Genomic DNA, 20460 nt, shown 5'->3' with positions numbered 1-20460 from the left:
TTGCTTCTGTCTACTCCCTTGTACCGCGCCTATCTTCAGCAGTCAGAGAGGTTGAGCCGTTGCTAGTGGATACGACCTGGTCACTACCGCCGCAGCAAGACCATCCCGCTTTGCGGCGGGCTCTGGTGAATACCAGTAGTGACTTAGAACCGATCCACTAGCACGGTCCACGCCAATCCCTCTCTGGCACAGAGGATCCACCTCCTGCCAGCCGGCATCGTGACATATATTTTTGAATATTTTATTCACGTGTCGTTTTGCTCTGAAAACAATTGTGAATTTTAAACATCCCGGTATTGCAAGCGATTTTTGCAAAGACTTGGCAGAATAAGTTGTTCTTTCTTTGAGTCAGATATTTTGTATGAACATTTTCCCAAATTTTCATGCAAACACTGAAAAAGGCAAATCTATGCAGACACAGCAGGGTTGTATATACCCTATAGAGTAAAAACAATTACAACAGCTTCAACTACTGAAAACAAAGGGGTATATAAGAAAACAGGCCTCCCAAATCAGGACTCCACTTATCATGAACCGTAAGTCATATTTAGTAAGTAGCTCCCTGTAAAGAGAGGAAATACCTCCAGAGAAGTCCGGAAGGCGTTTTTCACGGACTGTGCATGAAGTGGTCAGAAATTTATAAAGTAAGAACTACGCAAATATACAACGCAAAGCGCAAAATAAAATGCAAATCTGCCCCACCCCAAGCAGAGCTCTAGAAAAAGCCTTTTTTTTTCCCACACACTTTAAGGGTGCATTCCCACAAGTCGTATACGCAGCGTATTTGACGCTGCACAAAATTTATGGCAGCAGCCGGAAATACGCTGCGTATTCCTCACTCTATATACACACAAGGCTTTCCTGCGGCAGCCCTATGCGTGTAGTGAGTTTTGGATGCGGGACCGTGTGCCGGCGTGTCTGTGAATCGCGGCTCCGGCCAAAGGCTGTCCGGGCATGCTGGGAGTTGTAGTTTTGCAACAGCTGGGGGCACCCTTCTTGGGAAACACTGGACTATGTAGAGGACAGGAGCTTCTTCGGTGTCCTGTACAGTACACGCAATGTCCTAAAAAAGTAACATGGAGTCTCCCAAAAAAGTGCAGGAACTCAGTTCCCACAAGTTACTGCAGGACTTGAGCCCTGTGTGTACCCCATAGACAACAATGGAAGAGCATGTATAAATGTGAGCGGTCATTCTGCAGCCATTCTACCCAGCAGAAATGGAATCATACACAGACTTGCTTCAGAAAACAGTTCAAGGGGTTCTCCGGTGCTTAGACATCTTATCCCCTATCCAAAGGATAGGGGATAAGATGCCTGATCGCAGGAGTCCCGCCGCTGGGGACCCCCGTGATCTTGCACGCGACACCCCATTTGTAATCAGTCCCCGGAGTGTGTTCGCTCCGGGTCTGATTACCGTTGACCACACGTCACACGGGGGCGGAGGCATGACGTCACACGCCGTCGGCCCTGTGGTCGGCGGTAATCAGACCCGGAGTGAACACGCTCCGGGGACTGATTATAAACGGGGTGCCGCGTGCATGATCCCGGGGGTCCCCAGCAGCGGGACTCCTGCGATCAGGCATCTTATCACCTATCCTGTGGATAGGGGATAGGATGTCTAAGCACCGGAGTACCCCTTTAATATTCACGGCACCGAACAGACCAGCAGGTAGGTAAAAGCCAACACAGATTGCTTTTACCTACCTGCTGGACTGTTCAGCGCCGTAAATACCTACTGTTTTCTGAAGCAAGTCCGTGTAAGATTCCTCTACTGGAATTAGTAATGGTAAATGGAAAAGGATGCGTCCAGCAGGATAAATAAAAAAAATATGGGCCATTTGGGTTACCAATATAGGAAAATCAGTAGTGACTACAGATGAGCGAACTTACAGTAAATTCGATTCGTCACAAACTTCTCGGCTCGGCAGTTAATGACTTATCCTGCCTAAATTAGTTCAGCTTTCAGGTGCTCCAGTGGGTTGGAAAAGGGGGGATACATTCCTAGGAAAGAGTCTCCTAGGACTGTATCCACCTTTTCCAGCCCACGGGAGCACCTGAGAGCTGAACTAATTTATGCAGGAAAAGTCATCAACTGCCGAGCCGAGAAGTTTGTGACGAATCGAATTTACTGTAAGTTCGCTCATCTCTAGTAGTGACCTTACCGATCCCTTGCCCCTGTTGACCTGACAGTACCTGTTCACTGTGCCCTTGGCTTAGTTCCCAAGATAAGTGCATTAGCTCCAGTAAAGTTCAATGGGGCTTTAGAAACTGCGTAAACTGCTAAACTTGTGAATTTTCAAACTACGGCTGAGGCTCCTTTATTAATGCAAATGAATTTTTTTGTAGTGTGTGATCCCCATTCATTGCAGTACCAGTAGATTTACATTGGATGTTGTCTGGATATAAATAGATGTGTGAACAGGACCTAAGTTGTATCTATGTTTAACAAAGCCTGAAAAATGTCAGTACCTTCCCGGATACATATATATCACTCTCACTCAAATAGGTTGTTTTCTATTAGCAAAAAATGGATAATTGATGCAAAAACAAAAAAAATAAAAAATAAAAAAAAACGTGGGGGTTCATTGTACTGAACCCTCCAAACAGTATGGTCACATGATATGGGTGTCTGGTTTCAGAAGATGCTGCATACTCTTTTGCTTGTCAAATTTTGGAAAGAACTACTGTAGGCATTGCTGTTGCAAATAAAGGTGAGCCTTGTTGTTTTAGGCTTGGATCTGGAATGACATGGTGTATAGCTTGCTATTTATAAATGGATATACTTTTGCATATCTACCAGCTGCAGTAAAAGGGATGGGCATGCCACTGGGCACACATCCATACACTAGCTTGTCAGGGAGGTAAACATTATTCCTCCCCTTTAAATAAAAGATTGGGTATTCCCACCTCAAATACTTATGGCATATTCAAAGGATATACTCGAGTATAAGCCGACCCCAATATAAGCCGTGGCCCCTAATTTCACCCCAAAAACCCAGAAAAGTTATTGACTCGACTATAAGCCTAGGGTGGGAAATACATCCTCCTCCCATGTCATCATCCAGACCCCCGTCATTAACACCCCCGTCATCATCCCCCCTTCATCATCACCGCCTGTCATCATCACCCTGCCATCATCCCCCCCCCTTCATCATCACCCTCTGTCATCATCCCCCCTTCATCATCACTGCCTGTCTTCATCCTCTCCCCTTCATCATCCCCCTCTTCATCATCATCCCCCTGTCATCATCCCACACCCCCCCTACATCATCATCGCCTGTCATCATCCCACACCCCCCCTTTCATCATCATCCCCCTGTCATCATCCCCCCCCCCCTTGATCATCACCGCCTGTCAATCCAGTGGTCTTCAACCTGCGGACCTCCAGATGTGCAAAACTACAACTCCCAGCATGCTGAGAGTTGTAGTTTTGAAACATCTGGAGGTCCGCAGGTTGAAGACCACTGCGGCCTTCGTCATCATCCAGACCCCCCCCCCTTTAGTTTTCTACTCACCTCCCCTCGGTGGGAAGGAAGGGTGAGCTGGTCTGGGCCATCTATGCTGCAGGGACCGTCCGAGGGGGGAGGGTTAGTCGTTCCGGGCTGTCCATCTTCACCTGGGGGGCCCTCTTCTCCGCTTCGGGCCCGGCCCCGGACTAGTGACGTTGCCTTGACGACGACGCACAGGGTCAGAGAAGAGGGCCCCCCAGGTGAAGATAGACAGCCCAGGACCAACTAACCCTCCCCACCGGACGGTCCCTGCAGCATAGATGGCCTGTGAGTAGAACACTAAAGGGGGGGGGGGGGGGGGGTCTGGATGATGACAAAGGCCGCAGTGTTCTTCAACCTGCGGACCTCCAGATGTTTCAAAACTACAACTCCCAGCATGTCCGGGCATGCTGGGAGTTGTAGTTTTGAAACATCTGGAGGTCCGCAGGTTGAAGACCACTGAACAGGCAGAGAGTTCACTCGAGTATAAGCCGAGGGGGGTGTTTTCAGCACGAAAATTCGTGCTGAAAAACTCGGCTTATACTCGAGTATATACGGTACGTCATAAATCTCTGATAGGTGCAGATCCTATATCTAGAACATAGACCCCCCCCATCCCTGTTTGTGGCAGCTGGAGGTGGCTATGATTACAAAATATGCTGCATGGGTTATTTTTCACTGTTTACATAACAGAGACAGTAACAGGATTTGGGTAAGTGTACCACCATAAGCTGCACAGTTTCCATAAGTCATGGTCTATAGGAGTTGCATACTGTTCTGCAACCATCAAGCCTATTGTGCCAATAAAGCAACCATCAAGAATTTCTACCACTATTGAGTAGTAGAAAAAGAACTACAGTTAAAATATCTTTGTCTACACCCGGTGTTGGCCCTATTGGGTATTTGCCTAATCATGGTTCAAAATGACAGTGGTCCCTCAAGTTATAATATTAATTGGTTCTGGGACGACCATTGTATGTTGAAACCATTGTATGTTGAGACCAGAACTCTATGGAAACCTGGTAATTGGTTCTAAAGCCCCAAAATGTCATCCAAAAATAGGAAAAAGTGAGAATTAAAGAAAAATAAGTAGATAACTAATATAGATAAAGAAAGTCATTACATAGAAAAGTAAGAAAGATCTGCTGGGAGCTGTAATCACTGCCTATGTCAGTGTTTTTCAAGCAGGGAGCCTCCAGCTGTTGCAAAACTACAACTCCCAGCATGCCCGGACAGCCAAAGGCTATCCGGGCATGCTGGGAGTTGTAGTTTTTCAACAGCTGGGGGCACCCTGCTTGGGAAACACTGATCTATGTAGAGGACAGGAGCTTCTTCGGTGTCCTGTACAGTACAGGCAATGTCCTAAAAAAGTAACATGGAGTCTCCCTCACCTGGTGTCCAAAGGAGCCGGTAACCCTGGAACAGGTAAAGTGTACAGAACATGTAATACCTCTCTGTACTGTAGGGGGCGCTACCAGACATCAGTCAGTGCATACACTTCAGTAATACAGGTAAAGAGTAGTACAGAACATGTAATACCTCTCTGTACTGTAGGGGGAACTACCAGACATCAGGCAGTGCATACGCTTCAGTAATACAGGTAAAGAGTAGTACAGAACATGCAATACCTCTGTGTACTTTAGGGGGCACTACCAGACATCAGTCAGTGCATACGCTTCAGTAATACAGGTAAAGAGTAGTACAGAACATGTAATACCTCTCTGTACTGTAGGGGGAACTACCAGACATCAGGCAGTGCATACGCTTCAGTAATACAGGTAAAGAGTAGTACAGAACATGCAATACCTCTGTGTACTGTAGGGGGCACTACCAGACATCAGTCAGTGCATACACTTCAGTAATACAGGTAAAGAGTAGTACAGAACATGTAATACTTCTCTGTACTGTAGGGAGCACTACCAGACATCAGTCAGTGCATACGCTTCAGTAATACAGGGGTTTTACCAGTAAATTGCCTATTCTGATTGGTCAGTTCTTCCAGCCATTGACAAGTTTCACAGTTCTGGACTGTCTTTGTCCAGATTGTCATTGTATGTTGAGTCTGGTTTCAACTTACAATGGTCCAGAAAAGACCATTGTATGTTGAAACTATTGTATGTGGAGGCCATTGTAAGTTGAGGGATCACTGTAGTAGATAGAGATATTTGACTATGTCCCAATACTATGCATGTTTTTTTGTCACATGATCTGTTGCCTAAATTACTATATGTTATGTTATACTGTGGCCTTCCATTAGTTTGAATTATGAAAATATATATATATATATATTAGAGGATGAGTAGTTGGAATCTATTGTGTTTAGATTATAAATAAGATGAAAACAGGAAAACTAGGAACTAGAGATATCCGTTATAATATCAGGTAAAACATACTGGGGGAGATTTATCGAAACCTGTGCAAAGGAAGAGTGGTGCAGTTGCCCATAACAACCAATCAGATTGCTTCTTTCATTTTTAAAGAGTCCTGTGAAAATGAAAGAAGCGATCTGATTGGTTGCTATGGGCAACTCAGCAACTTTTTCTCTGGACAGGTTTTGATAAATCTCCCCCATTATTTTTTGTGATTTTGTTTGCATATTGTGGGTTCATTATCAAGCTTTCATTCAGACATAGCATTTTTTGTGAAAACTTTTTGGTGTGTTTTTTGGGTTAATCACAGGATTTATCACAGGATTTAGACTGGTTTTTCCCATCTAAACTTGTCGCACAGAAAGTCGGTCTAAATACGTGTGACTTTTTCGCAACTTTTGCTCTAGAGGATTTTAAGAACATGATGCATTCTAGTCTATTTTAGAAGGGAAAATGCATTGGTGTTTAATTTATCAATAGCGACTTTTCGGCCGAAAGTACGCTGAAATGTCAGACCATACTGAAGCTGGTTTAAAGGGGTATTCCAGGAAAAACTTTTTTTTTAAAGATCAACTGGCTCCAGAAAGTTAAACAGATTTGTAAATTACTTCTATTAAAAAAATCTTAATCCTTTCAGTACTTATGAGCTTCTGAAACTAAGGTTGTTCTTTTCTGTCTAAGTGCTCTTTGATGACACATGTCTCGGGAACCGCCCAGTTTAGAAGCAAATCCCCATAGCAAACCTTTTCTAAACTGGGTGGTTCCTGAGACGCATGTCATCAGAGAGCACTTAGATAGAAAAGAACAACCTTAAAGGACATCTGCAGCGCTCATACATAAAAAAAAAGTTTACCTCATCTGATAGCTCTTTCAAAGACCTTTCCAATGATACCTCATTTGTCAAATGGCCCAGCCATTCTCTTATAATTGCCACCTGTAGCAGTAAGCAGCCATGTCATAGAGACTACATTTCCCATGACTCCCTGCGCCAGCTTCCTGTTAGCTGCTGCTCTCCCCCTCCTCTCCCCCCCTCCCCCGAGGAAATTATAATAAATTATAATAAAGTGACGCCCACAGCTCCTTCCCTTGTGGTTATCTCCTCCCGTCCTCCCCCTCCCAGCTCATCAGCCCTCTCCACCCTCACCGCATGTTCTCTCTTGTGCTGACGTGCTGCGGGGAACAAGCGCTTCATGCGCAGGCGCTCGCAGCCTGTACTGATAGGCTGCGGCCCCTACTGTGCGCTCAGCCAATCAGGGCTGAGCACATAATAACATTATGAATATTTATAAGATGGGAGGAGAGGGGCCGACACGACGAGCGGCAGGGGGAGTGAAGCAATCCCCCGGCGCATTATGGGCATTTGTGACGTAGCGTTAACCAAGATGGCGGCTCCATAGAGAATAATAGGTCGACGCTACGCGCGTTAGGGGACCAGGAGATGACTTCCGGTGGCGGCATAGTGGAGAAACGGGACCAGCCAGGTAATGGATCCCATTTAGAAACTTATATAACTTGTGATATTATTACATTTTGGCCCTAATTTGCTAGCGCTGCAGTTGTCCTTTAACTTCAGAAGCTCATAAGTACTGAAAGGATTAAGATTTTTTTTATAGAAGTAATTTACAAATCTGTTTAACTTTCTGTTTAAACTTTTTTTTGATATATAAAAAAGTTTTTTTCCTGGATAACCCCTTTAAATACAGTCTAAACCTTAGATCCTGAAGTCTGTGCGCAGAATTTATTAAGAGCCGTGTGACTTTTGATAAATTAAGCGCGCAAAAGACCGGCCTTACGCTCTGTAGGTTGGTCTATATTGATCCGGGAAATAGACAGCTTTGATAAATCCCCCCCCATTGTGTTTTTTGGAATGCAGCATGCTCAAAGCATGGTGTCTTTATAGACTATTCCCCATAGAATTGAAAAAGGTCTTAGAAAAGGCGTGCTAAAAAGTGTCTGCGCAAAAAACACCCCCCTGAACGAAGCCAAGTATGTGCTCCTCGGATTGCCCTGATATAAGGGAAATACTTCCAGGGGAGTTACAAAACTAATTTAGATGCACACAAAAAAAAAGGTGAAAGGGTTAAAGTGGTGGCTGCCTGAAAGTTATGTAACCTCTACCTGGCACCGCAGAACGAGTGCTGTGACATTTGGATTGCCACACTCACATTCCACAGCCTCTGTACTGACGGCATGTTCAGGGGCTCTCAATAATGGATCAGGAACCTGACCCTATTCACGTGTACGGTCTGGTGTGACTAAGCCTCTAATTAGCTTTGACTTCTTGGTGTTTTTGTTCCTTGCATTTTTCTTGAATGTTGTGATGAATGCCCATTGTACAGTGCTGAGTCTACTGACATGATACACAGAGCTGTACATATTATCCAGATGAGCGGCTCCAGCTTCCTTATAACAAAAAATGATGCCGTCTACTGTGTATTGATGTACAGGAACGGCTGCAACTAAATCCTGAAAACCCCTGATAGCAAAAACTCTAAGCAAAATTTGAAACAGATAACTAAGGCCGGGTTCACACCACAGAACTTCCAATGAAGCAGAATCCCATTTCTGACAATGGGATTCTGCTCCACAATGCATACTACGGAATTTCAGCTGCGGACGTTCTGCCAATGAAATTCCACTGCCAAAAGAATAAACTTGTTCATTCTTCTGGCGGAATCTTCTCCACAGACATTGCTGTCTATGGGGACAGCAATGTTCCCGCGATCCTAGTGGTCTTGAAATCACTCGGAATCTTTGAATGGAAATCTCAGTGTGAACCCGGCCTTAAAAAACAAACAAACAAAAAGTGAAAATGGCTTCAGGCAAAGAAGTGAATTCAATAGAGGTCGATATTGTGGTTTCTATGGGGCCCTTAGTCGGAGGAACCCTATTAAGTCCTATCCCATCTTCTACTGGAAGCTCATTGTACAGGACTGCAATTTTAACAAATAAGTGGTGATGAATTGATCCAAGGATCAAGGAAAGGGAGCTGGACGTGGCACAAACACAAAACCCTTCCGTCCAGATTGGCAAAACCCAACACCATAATGGGGTACCTATTTAAATCTTTGCTATGGCGCCCTGATCTTTTTTGTGTGCCACTTGGTTAATTTTTTAATTTTTATAACATTTTATGTTTCTTTTAATAAGTTCTCCATATAAATATTTTTATTTGTAAATTTTCTCAAGGATAAGGGAGACATGCACTCACCTTCCGCTAATCTACCATTGATGACGTTCCCCACTGTTCAGAGTTTCCTGTTTTCCATCCCAACACATAGGAAGTGCCCAATTAGTCAATTACTGGCCCCATTTTTTGGGTTAGTTGGCACTTCCTATATATCAAGGTGGAGAACAGGAAGTTCTGCCTGCAGGGGCCCGCACAAGTGAGGTACTAAAAACAGGTGAATACATGCATTGTTACGCTATGCGCTCCGGCCTCACACGCTGGCCGTGAGCGCATGGTCCCCTTACCTTCTGCTGCCGACGGGGCTGGGACTCGCACTGCGGGACGCACCCGCATGCGAGCCCCAGTCCGTCACTCTCCGGGTGTTTCCCCTGCCTCTGCTTCCATCTCTCTGCTCCGGCGCATGTGTCCCCGTCCCTTAAGGTGTGCGCGCGCCGAAGCTTTAAGATTTAAAGGGCTAGTACGCTCATTAGTGTAACCACCTGTGTCTTGTTGATAAATTCCTCCACCCTCCTCAGTTCTCTGCCGGATCTTTGTTGCCTTGTGCCCTAGAGAAAGCGGTCCTTTGTATTGCCTTGCCGTGTACCAGATCGCCTGCTCTTGTGACCTTGACCTTGCTTCTCTGCCGCCTGCCTACTGAACTTCTGCTACGCCCCGACTACGCTATTGTGCTGCCTGCCCTGACCTACAGCTATCCTGACTACGAGTTGTCTCATCCCTTCAGTGCTTTGCATCTCCTCTGCCGCCTGTGTGGTCGAGCCGTTGCCGGGGGTTACGACCTGGGTGTCGCCTGCAGCAGCAAGCCCATCCTGCTTTGCGGCAGGCTCTGGTGAAGACCAGCGGCACCTTTAGACTCCGCTCCCTGGCACGGTCCAAGTCATCTGCCACACAGGTCAAGCGGATCCACATACACCGGAGTTCCTGTCTTCAGAATCGTGAGTGTTACATGCATATTTATTTTCTCTCCACACCCTAACTATATATATATATCTAGCAAACCCCTTTAATTCTTCTCAGCTACCCAGATACATCAAGTGTCTTCTTGCAAAAGGGCATAATATATATGTATATACTGTACTGTAAATTATATGTATATACAAAAATTACACATGCATTAAAATTCTCATCCATTAATAAGAAATGTTGCTTTGTGACATCTATCTCATCCATCTAGCAGAATGTCACTAGGCTTTCCCATGTCAATAGGGTTACTACTGTGCATTGTGTCTTAAAGGCTAAACCCAGTCAAACCTGAAAATTCAGGTTCAATCGGGGTTGAGGAATACAAAGTAGACTTTTTGGCATGCAAACAAGCATGTAGCAGGTTGCCTGATACCCACCAATCAAAAGAATAAGACCACCATGAATGGGATCTCCATGAATAGGCAATAAAATGAGTTACAGAAACCGCTCTATATCTCTGACTGACATGCCATAATAGTATATTTTGTAGCAACCATTACCCTACTAGTCCATACTTACAAAAGTTATTGAACCTGAGGTCTGTGGCACCGTTACACTGGCAAGTGTTTTATGCCTCTACGCAAAACACATATTATGGGGCATTAGTTGATCTGCTGGGTCTTCCACGACCAGAATACTTCACCATTGACATCCTTTTTGCCTCTATGTTAGCTGTCGGAGGCACAGCTAGAGATCACAAGCCTATGGGCCTATATGACTCTCTACACACAGGTAGGCCCTACTCTAACTTCTTTAATGCTCTCCTGTCTCTGTTCTTAAATCACATGGCATGTGTCTGTCCTAAATCCTTCTCCCTGTCACTACTGTGTGGGTATAAAACTGTATGGGGGTATTTAGATGGGCATTGGCGATAGTAGCTGGATAGTTGTTTACAGAGATGCATGAAGGCTGGAAAAGTTGTCATGGCAGTCTGGGCTGGACTAAGAAGAATAGGAAAGCAACTGACTACACCAGAGATGATGTCACCAGTGGGGTTTTTTGGGGGTGGGGAGGAAAAATATATATGTCTTGAGGCTAGCTTCCCAACCTTTTATGATCATTTGAATGCCCCAAACTGCACTGGCCACTGGGGACAGTTACAGGTGAAACTCGAAAGATTAGAATATCGTGCAAAAGTTCATGCGTTGACCGTGGCCTTAATGAAGCACAGTGGACCAAAACCAGCAGATGACAAGGCTCCCCAATTCATAGAATATATTGGGGATTTGGGGTTTTCATGAGCTGTAAGCCATAATCATCACAATTATGACAAATCACGGCTTGATCTATCTTGCTTTGCATGTAATGAGTCTCTCCCATATATTAGTTTCACTGTTTAAGTTGCATTACTGAAATAAATGAACTTTGCATGATATTAACATTTTTCGAGTTTCACCTGTAAGTCAGGAATTCGGCAGTGTTGAAAATGAGTAGGGATGGCATCATTCCAGACTCACCCCTACAATTTATTTTATTATGGGTATGTACTGTTAAACATTGTTTTAACCACTTGAGATGCATGGTCCATGTTGAGCACTATATATCTGTAACGGAGCTGGATGTGGATCCTCTAACCTGTGTGGCTGATGACTCGGACCGTATCGCGGAGCGGAGTCTAAGGTGCCGCTGGCCTTCACTAAAGCCCGCCGCAAGGCGACACCCGGGTCGCTACCCCCGACACGGCTCGACCACACAGGTAGCGAAGGGACTTTATAAGGTAGTGTGAGGTGCAAACAGTAATTATGGGCATTCTGGCCCTTTAAATCTCAGAGCTCCGTCGCGCGTCCACCCTAGGAGACGGGGGCGCGCGAGACAGAGCCGAGACACAGGAGTGTAAAGAACCCCCGTCTGTGCTGGTGTAGAAACTTTCTTTCCTCTAGACGTAGAGGATGCCCCCTTGTTATAGATACAGTCCTGGGTATAAATAGATCATGGGAGAGATCTCTGTAAGGTCCCCTGATATATTTATACATAGTTATTATCTTTTTTCTAAACTAAATAACCCTAATTCTGATAATCTTTCTGGGTACTGTAGTCCTCCCATTCCCCGTATTACCCTGGTTGCCCGTCTTTGAACCCTCTCCAGCTCCACTATATCTTTCTTGTACACTGGTGCCCAGTACTGTACACAGTATTCTATGTGTGGTCTGACTAGTGATTTATACAGCGGTAGAATTATTTCCTTGTCGTGGGCATCTATGCCCCTATTGATGCACCCCATGATTTAGTGACGGTTTGTTTGGAGGTCATTCAGATTTTGGAAGTTTACATGAGAAGACTAATGTACTAGTGGCCTTGGACCAGTGGATAACCTTTTGATCATGTGTCATACTTGAAATAACTAGTTATACAGGCCAACTCTTCTGCAGTATTTTTAGCTCCATTTGCCCTAGTTGTCTTATTACCAATTGGTGACACAAGTAATGCTGCTCTCCTTGTAATCCAGTAATGGGCAATACCACCATTCAACCATGAACTTATGTTTATACGTGACTTTTGTGGTGATTATAGTAAAGGAACATTGTTACACCTGCCTCAAACATCACAAGCCTCATTCATCAAAACTGCCCATACGAACCCAGCTTTCATTGTCATTGGTTGGTACAGGAGAGTTGTCTGTAAGGCCTCTTTCACACTGCTATCGGGTATCAGGCTCCACTATATGGAGCTCTGCTGGCAATTCCATCAAAACGATGCACTACTTTTCCTCCGCCAAACTACCAGCAAATTACCGGATCCCCGACGGACCCAATTCAAGTCAATGGGATCCGTTGGGACCCGGTGGTGACCCAGTGGAGTCACTTGTGCTCCAATCTGTTTTGGGCTGTTCGTTTTGATCAGCGAGGTCAAGGTTCCTTTATACCAATAAAAATAGGATTTTCCATACATAGCTCTAAAGGATTCATTGTATTTGCTTAGTTTTTAAAGGGAATCTGTCATCTCTATTTGCTGCTAAGAGCTGCAGACACAGTTGGATTTCTCAGCAAGGTGTCAAGAAGGAGGAGCCAAGCTGCCCAAGTGCCACAGCCGTTCATGCCTCTTCTCTTGCACTCACCTCCCAGCCTCTGCTTGACTGATATACGGGGGTGATTCTGAGTCGAGGAGTGCATGGGAGGAAAGAAAGAGCAAAGAGGCGTGACAGGTTGTGGCACCTGGGCAGCTTAGTTCCGCCTCCCTGACACTTGGCTGAGAAATAAAAAGGCTATTTTATCAGCACCAGGAAAAGAACAAGTTGCTTTTATATCCTAAGGGTCTATTCATACAGGATCCTGCACATATTTGATGTTCAGTCATTCATTTTACATTGAAATCTGCAGCATAAAATCCTGAAAATCTAATAGGCGCAGGATACTTTACGTGTAAATACAACTTACACAGTCTTTTCAAAACACTATGGGGGGTATGTATGAAGGATTTCACCCTGTTTTTTTGACTTTGTGATTTGTCTCAAATTTCCTTTTATGTCACTTTTTGCGACAAACAATTGCACCAAATGGTTTAGAACAAAATCACTGATTTCACTTTGTTAGTCGTGATTTCAGTTACAATCATTCTTTGGCCTGGAATTCATTAATTGCGACTTTTCGATTTGGCGCAAGTTTAGGCGCAAATACCTTCATTTAGGCGCAAATCTACACCACGAATAAAGTGACAGAGAAAATAGCTACAACAATAGAATGTCCCAAAGTCAGATTTACTGCCTGGAATTCTGGGGTCTGCGTCTTTTGTAGGGCTACATTTGTGCCAAAATTACAAACTTGCGTACGACAATTGATAATTTTGGCGCAAATATGCTCCGTTTGACGCAAGAAAACATACATAAAATCACACATTGCTACACCATTATTGATACATGTCCCCCAATGCCTCTAGCTGTTGCATAACTACAACTCCCAGCATGCCTGGACAGCCGAAGGCTGTCCAGGCATGCTGGGAGTTGTAGTTTTGCAACAGCTGGAGGCACGCTGTTTGGGAAAACACCTCCCTAACAGCTATCAAATGGTGCAAATAGAACTGACAGATTTCTTTTAAAAGTGGCCTATTTTCCACGTTATCAGTAAGGCAAGTTTCTTTGGGTCAAAGGTCTTATTCTTGTCATTCCGTCACATCTATCTATATATATACTAATGCCAGATAACGGCTCCACAGGTCAGGTTCACATAGGGCAAGATCATGTTCCTACCTGTTCCAATTTACAGTAACTTTAGAAAAAGGTCATTTTAATGTATTTATTTATTATTTCTTAATACTGAACGAATTTTGTTCCTTTTTTTTTTTTTTTTTTTTAACCTTGTGTTACTGAAAAAGCTTTTGACAACATGGCCTATGCAGTGCAACAAGTCAAAACATTGGTGGCTTTTTTATTTTTTTTATTTTTTTTTTGTTTATTACTTATTTTTGCCATTGAAGTTGCAGGGGCTTGAAAAATAATATACAATAAAATCCCATTTAGCATGCTGTAAAGCGCTTAAAAACTGCGACTGTCCATAATGCATTGTGGGAATGGGAATTTGGTCACCGCAGTAGGAGGTGCCCTGGGTGACCTGTGCTACCTCTGCAGCTTTATATAGTGTCACTGTTGTCAGAATGTTATTACGTATAATAATCTCATGACTTTAGAGCGCTGGCATGCAGATAAAGCACAGGTTACACTGAAATAATACCACCTGTAAATACTGTACGTATTTATCACCCTCCGTCAGCATTTTATGGCCATAGATCATTCATCCCATCACGTATGTGTAGTTTTGCGTCTATACAGTGTCTTATTTTAGTGTTTTTTTATGCACCGATCACACTCGCCCACTGCAGCCCTTTAACTATCCCTGATGCCAGGCTTTACTATCACCTTACAAAACACCCTGCCAAAGCTTTCAGCGATGAACACAACAGAAACAGCACGGGGCACAGGTAGTGCCAGGCCCCCCTCTCATATTACTTCCAGTCCTGCCAAGGGGCCCATTTAGGTGCAGATAAAGGAAGTGACAACCTCTCCCATCATGACTATACCTCCGCAATTAAAGGGACATTACATGTCTCTGGCACCTCCATCAGTCCCTGACCTCTGGCTGGTGACATGATGCTGTCGATCCCATCAGATATCTGTTACCTCCCTTTTATATATTATTATTATTATTATTATTATTATTAATAATAAACACCACTATTCTATACATACATAGCGCTGTTTTTAGCATTGTGTTATTATTGAAGCATTTTTCTACACCTTTTTTTGTGTGTGCTGGTCATGTGTAGTTGCGCCAAATTGATTAAATAGTCGCGGGGCATTTGATACATTTTGTGCAGGTAAAAATGTTCTGAAATTTCTCTCTTCACGTATACAAAAAAGCCAAGCTAAGTCAGGGCTGGTGTCGTTTTAGGGTGCTTTCACACCACGTTTTGTACTTACGGTTCCCGAATACGGCTGGGAGGAGGGGGGGGCGGGGCTTAATCGCGGCGCCCGCACTCAGCCGTATTCGGGAACCGTATTTAATGCATGTCTATGAGCCGACCGGAGTGAACCGCAGCCTCCGGTCGGCTGCGTTTTTTGGCCGTATGCGGTTTCCCGACCGTAGGCAAAAACGCGGTCGACCACTTTTCAGTGGCTTTACACCTTTTTTTGCACCTTTTCACAAAACGGCGCAGTTCGTAAAACCCTTCCATATCATGTGTATTGCCAAAATCTGTGGATTTCAACTCCAAATCAGCAGAGATGTGTAAACCATAAAACACAAAAAAAAGTTAACCCTGAAGTGTGAAATTAACCCTCACCCTGAAGTGTAAAAAAAATCGGGTAACAGTCCTAGGGTACTGTTACCCTATTTTTTCACACTTCATGTTTTTAGCTAAGCACCCTGGGTATTAGGTGCTATACAGTTAACCTCGGTTATCTAATTTTCTACCTAGTCGAGCTGCCCAATCCCCCTGTTACACTACTGCAAATAAACCCTTTTCTAGACACAAAAAAACAGTCTAAAGACAATGATAAATGTCGTCCATTGTTTTATACATCTTGCTCTGTTTTCAGCTTCCTTCCCGTCCCTTTTTTTTGGTATCCCTGCATTTGTCAATGTTCTGTATGTCGTATCTATACTAAAAGGTATTAGCCAGGTACTCACCCTCCTAACTTTCCTACGTTCTTGTAGTCTGTGTCCTTGATACACTTGTCCTTTAAATTCCAGCAGATACAGAAAAAAAAAAGGAGTTGTCACTGGCAATGTAGGGTCTCCCTACTTTAAGAGTCTTTGGTCGTGGTCTGATGGCAGGTGAATGTTTCACTGTGTACTAACAGAGGTGGAGCTAAACCAGAAGGACAGGTCTAGGGATACAGGGAGGGGACGCCTACATGGCAGCCCAGTACTCTATGCCTGTGACTAGACAAGAGAATATGTGTGTGACCCGGGGATGAATAAAGGTGTTTGTTTCCACTTGGCTGTTCATTGAGAAACAATGTTTGCATAATGAAGCTGACAGGCAGAGGCATAGAGAGGATCACCAGCCTGTGCCCTGGCAGACTGGTAGTCATGAATAGGTGCCGTATGGTCCGACAGTACTGAATACCTGATGTGCTCTACGCTTGAGCCTGATGTGACGTGAACGGTTCATGTCAAGCGTGCCATCGGGTCACATGTTGTATGTGCCATGGAAATATAACTAGTCACAAAAGAAAAGAAGAAGAAGTGACGGGACTAAGGAAACGTGCACATACATTTTGTCATTAAACCAATATAGCAACAATGGCTGTGTGTAATGTACATAAAAAGACCTGAAATAAAATGAACCTCTTAAAGCAACGGTCCATATTCTGACCCCGATATAACTTTTTTTTTTTCTCTCTGCGGAGCTGTGTGGTGGCTTGTTGTTTTGTGGGTTTGGACATAAATGGGATTTTTTTTTTAATATGTGTTTATATGTGTATATTATATTACTGTAAACCAGCGGTCTCAAACTGCAGCCCTCCAGATGTTGCAAAACTTCAACTCCCAGCATGCCCGGACAGCCGTTGGCTGTCCGGGCATGCTGGGAGTTGAAGTTTTGCAACATCTGGAGGGCCACAGTTTGAGACCGCTGCTCTAAACAAAAATCGCTCTCTTTTTTTTCCCCCCTGGACTTTTAGTTTAGGGAACTGAACAAGCGATTGCTTGAATACATGTACAATACTGCTTATAAAAATAAAATAAAAAGTCTTAAAGAGCACCTAACTCTTATGATTTGTAAAATTTTTAAATCCTCCCAGTTCACTGCCCCATAACGATAAAACACCTTCTGCCTTTATTTTTTTGTTTTCTACCTTGATATTGCTCTGTATTTTCTGCTCAGTCTCAGATTCACAGACTGGGAAGGGGTGTTACCCAGCAGGCGTGACATCATCTGAAGCCATACAGGGGAGAACTTCCTCCCTTACACACAGCTCCGAGCAGTTCAGTGTGTGAGATGAGCTATGATTGGCTAAGACTGCACCCCCCCCACCATGCCAGACTGCATTGGACTTCTGCCAGGCCAGCAGGAGTCCAAAGTCTGTGCAAGAGTAGGGGGGGGGGGGGGAAATGTGTTCTAGACATGTAGGGAGACACCTAGTGGCAGCTTTGTAAACACAAATAAAACATAGAAAACGTAAATTTTTTTAAACAAAGTACATTACAATTTTTTTTTATTTACCATAAGGAGTGCAATAGCAAAATTTGTTTTAATGAGAGTTACCATTTAAGGCCCTTCCACTCATTTTGTTATGTTGTGGACTTGAGCTAAAATAAAAATAAAAACATTTAAAAGTTTTTCCCCATTATTTTGCACTCAGTATCCCATAATGACAAAGTGGAATGTTAGAAATGTTTGCTCATTTATTAAAAATGGAAATAAAATATTGCATTGACATAAGTATTCAGACCCTCTACTCAGTACGTAGTTGAATCACCTTTAGCAGCGATCAGGTTTTATTAAAAATATTTCTGTACTTTGCTTCATTCAACTTTCTTAGAACTCTGACTAGTCTCCCTGAAAAAACACCCCACAGCATGATGGTACCACCACCATGCTTCACTGTAGGGATGGTATTGGGCAGGTGATGAGCAGTGCTTGGTTTCCTCCATACATTATGCTTAGAACTGAGGTCAAACACTTGTTTCTCTCAGTTTTAGATTCCTTTAGTTCCTTTTTTGCAAACTTTAGGTGGCTTTTATGTGTCCATAAAGCCCAGATTGGTGGAGTGCTGCCGTGATGGTTCGTATTTTTGAAGTTCCTTCCATCTGCACGCTGGATCTTTGAAGCTCAGCCAGAGTGACCATTGGGTTATTGGTCACCTCTCTTAGGGTGCATTCACACTGTGATTGTTCAATACGGGGACCGGATCCAGCTGGGAGATGCAAAAACCCGTCATTCCCGTATCCTGCCCTGACCCGGCCCGCATCTCATTTATATGAATGAGCCAACCAGAGTCAGACAGTGACTCCAGTCGGCTCATTTTTGCCCCGTATCTGGTTTTGAGACCGGACTGAAAACCATAGATACATGAGTGCTCTGTTTTCGCATCTCCCAGCCGGATCCTCTACCTGTATTGAACAATCGTGGGGTGAATGCACCCTTACCCAGATTACTTAGTTTTGGTTTAACCAGCTCTAGGAAGAGTCCAAACTTCTTCCATTTATAAATTAAAAACTCTTGGGAACTTTTAGTGCAGCAGACATTTTTTGTACCCTTTTTCAGATCTGTTTATTCACACAATTCTGCCTCAGCGCTCTACAGGCAGTTCTCTTCCCCCTCATGGCTTGATTTTGCTCTGATATATAATGTCAGCTGGGAGACCAGCTGTTTCGGTTTTTGGGGGGATTCTTATAGACAGGGTTGTTTTTCCACATTATGTTCAATCAGCTGAATTTACCACAGGTGACTCCAGTCAAAGTGTAGAAACATCTAAGGCTAGGTTCAGACTACGGAATCTCCGGGCAGAAAATTTCTGCCCGGAGATTCCGAGTGCAGCCAGCGCTGACTGAATCAGTCGGCACTAGAACCGCGTGGACACTGCAGTCTCCAATAGACTGGAATGTGTTCCGCGAGGATTTCCGCCTGAAGAAAGAGCACCGCCATTTCAGGCGGACATTTCCAAGCGGATTTTCCGTTCACAAATTCCGAAGTGTGAATTTGTGAACGGAAACCCATTCACTATACAGTACATTTTAGCAAGCGGAATTTCCGCCTGCAATTTCAAAGCGGAAATTCCGTAGTCTGAAGAGAGGATCAAGAGAAAGGGAAGGTCCCCAGAGCCATATTTGCTATGTAAAGTGTCTGAATACTTATGTCTTGGTGTCAATACTGCAATCACTATGGAAAGTTGGGTCAGTGCTCCTGTCTTTCTGCTGCATGGAATACTTATATACCGGTGGAGGTACTTGTCAAGTAGTTGACTAGAGTGCCAGAGACTGCAAAAACACTGTGAATAGAGCCTAATATTTGCTTTTTATCAGTCTTGCACTGCAGAGGGTTTGCAACATGCTATTTATTTAAAGGGGTATTCCAGGAAAAAAATGTTTTTTATATATTAACTGGCTCCAGAAAGTTAAACAGATTTGTAAATTACTTCTATTAAAAAATCTTAATCCTTTTAGTACTTATGAGCTTCTGAAGTTAAGGTTGTTCTTTTCTGTCTAAGTGCTCTCTGATGACACGTGTCTCTGGAAACGCCCAGTTTAGAAGAGGTTTGCTATGGGGATTTGCTTCTAAACTGGGCGTTTCCCGAGACACGTGTCATCAGAGAGGACTTAGACAGAAAAGAATAACCTTAACTTCAGAAGCTCATAAGTACTGAAAGGATTAAGATTTTTTTAATAGAAGTAATTTACAAATCTGTTTAACTTTCTGGAACCAGTTGATATATAAAAAAAAAAGTTTTTTTTCCTGGATAACCCCTTTAAGTGGCTGCTCAGAAATTGAAAAATACGTTTTTTTTTTTGTTTGTTTGTTTTTTAGGAAGTCGTGGGACACAGGTGTTTTCCCTTTTTATTATGGCTTCCGCCATCTATGCCCCTGTCTAATTGCAACTATATGCGAGATTAACACAGTCACTGCTGCTTTGTTCCTGCACAAGATATTTACTTCTATTATGTTTTCTGTTAATCTTTATACTAGGGTACCAAGAATGGTGTATTTGTAGACTTTCATTGTAGGTGGGGAGGTGTGCTTCTGGCTCCTGCTCCTCCCCCTGGGAATGGGGAGGGGAGGGAGGGCAGAGGGCGAGGCCTGGCACGGGGCAGTGTGACACCAGGACGGGGGCCATGAGGAGGCACCGAGGCTTGCCTGACTGGACTGGGAGTAGGGGAGAGGCACTTCTTATGGCAGGCAGAGTCCATAAAGACCTTAGGGAGACCGGTTACAGGGGGAACCACAGGGTCACGGCAGGGAGTACTGGGAACCGGTTTAAGGCAGTCCTTGAAACAAGAGGTACCCCAGCTCTTGATCT

The 20460-nt window shown here is 43.9% G+C and overlaps 1 protein-coding gene across 4 annotated transcripts in view; it reads right to left on the bottom strand.

Moving 5' to 3' along the window:
• Positions 1-20460, bottom strand: part of EPS8L2 (EPS8 like 2) — a 258012-nt gene that overhangs the window by 154983 nt on the left and 82569 nt on the right. For 2 of the 4 annotated variants that reach the window (XR_008845306.1, XM_056527017.1), the window contains exon 1: positions 16127-16387. The exons of 1 other annotated variant lie outside the window; for it this stretch is intronic. The gene's annotated coding sequence lies outside the window, so the exon portion shown is untranslated. Of the gene's footprint in view, positions 1-16126; positions 16389-20460 lie in introns of those variants that run through there. One more of the 4 variants, XM_056527020.1, reaches the window with a different exon arrangement.

This window comes from Hyla sarda, chromosome 6 (assembly GCF_029499605.1).
Source record: "Hyla sarda isolate aHylSar1 chromosome 6, aHylSar1.hap1, whole genome shotgun sequence".
NCBI classification, from domain to species: domain Eukaryota; kingdom Metazoa; phylum Chordata; class Amphibia; order Anura; family Hylidae; genus Hyla; species Hyla sarda.
This window is presented reverse-complemented; position numbering and strand designations above follow the sequence as displayed.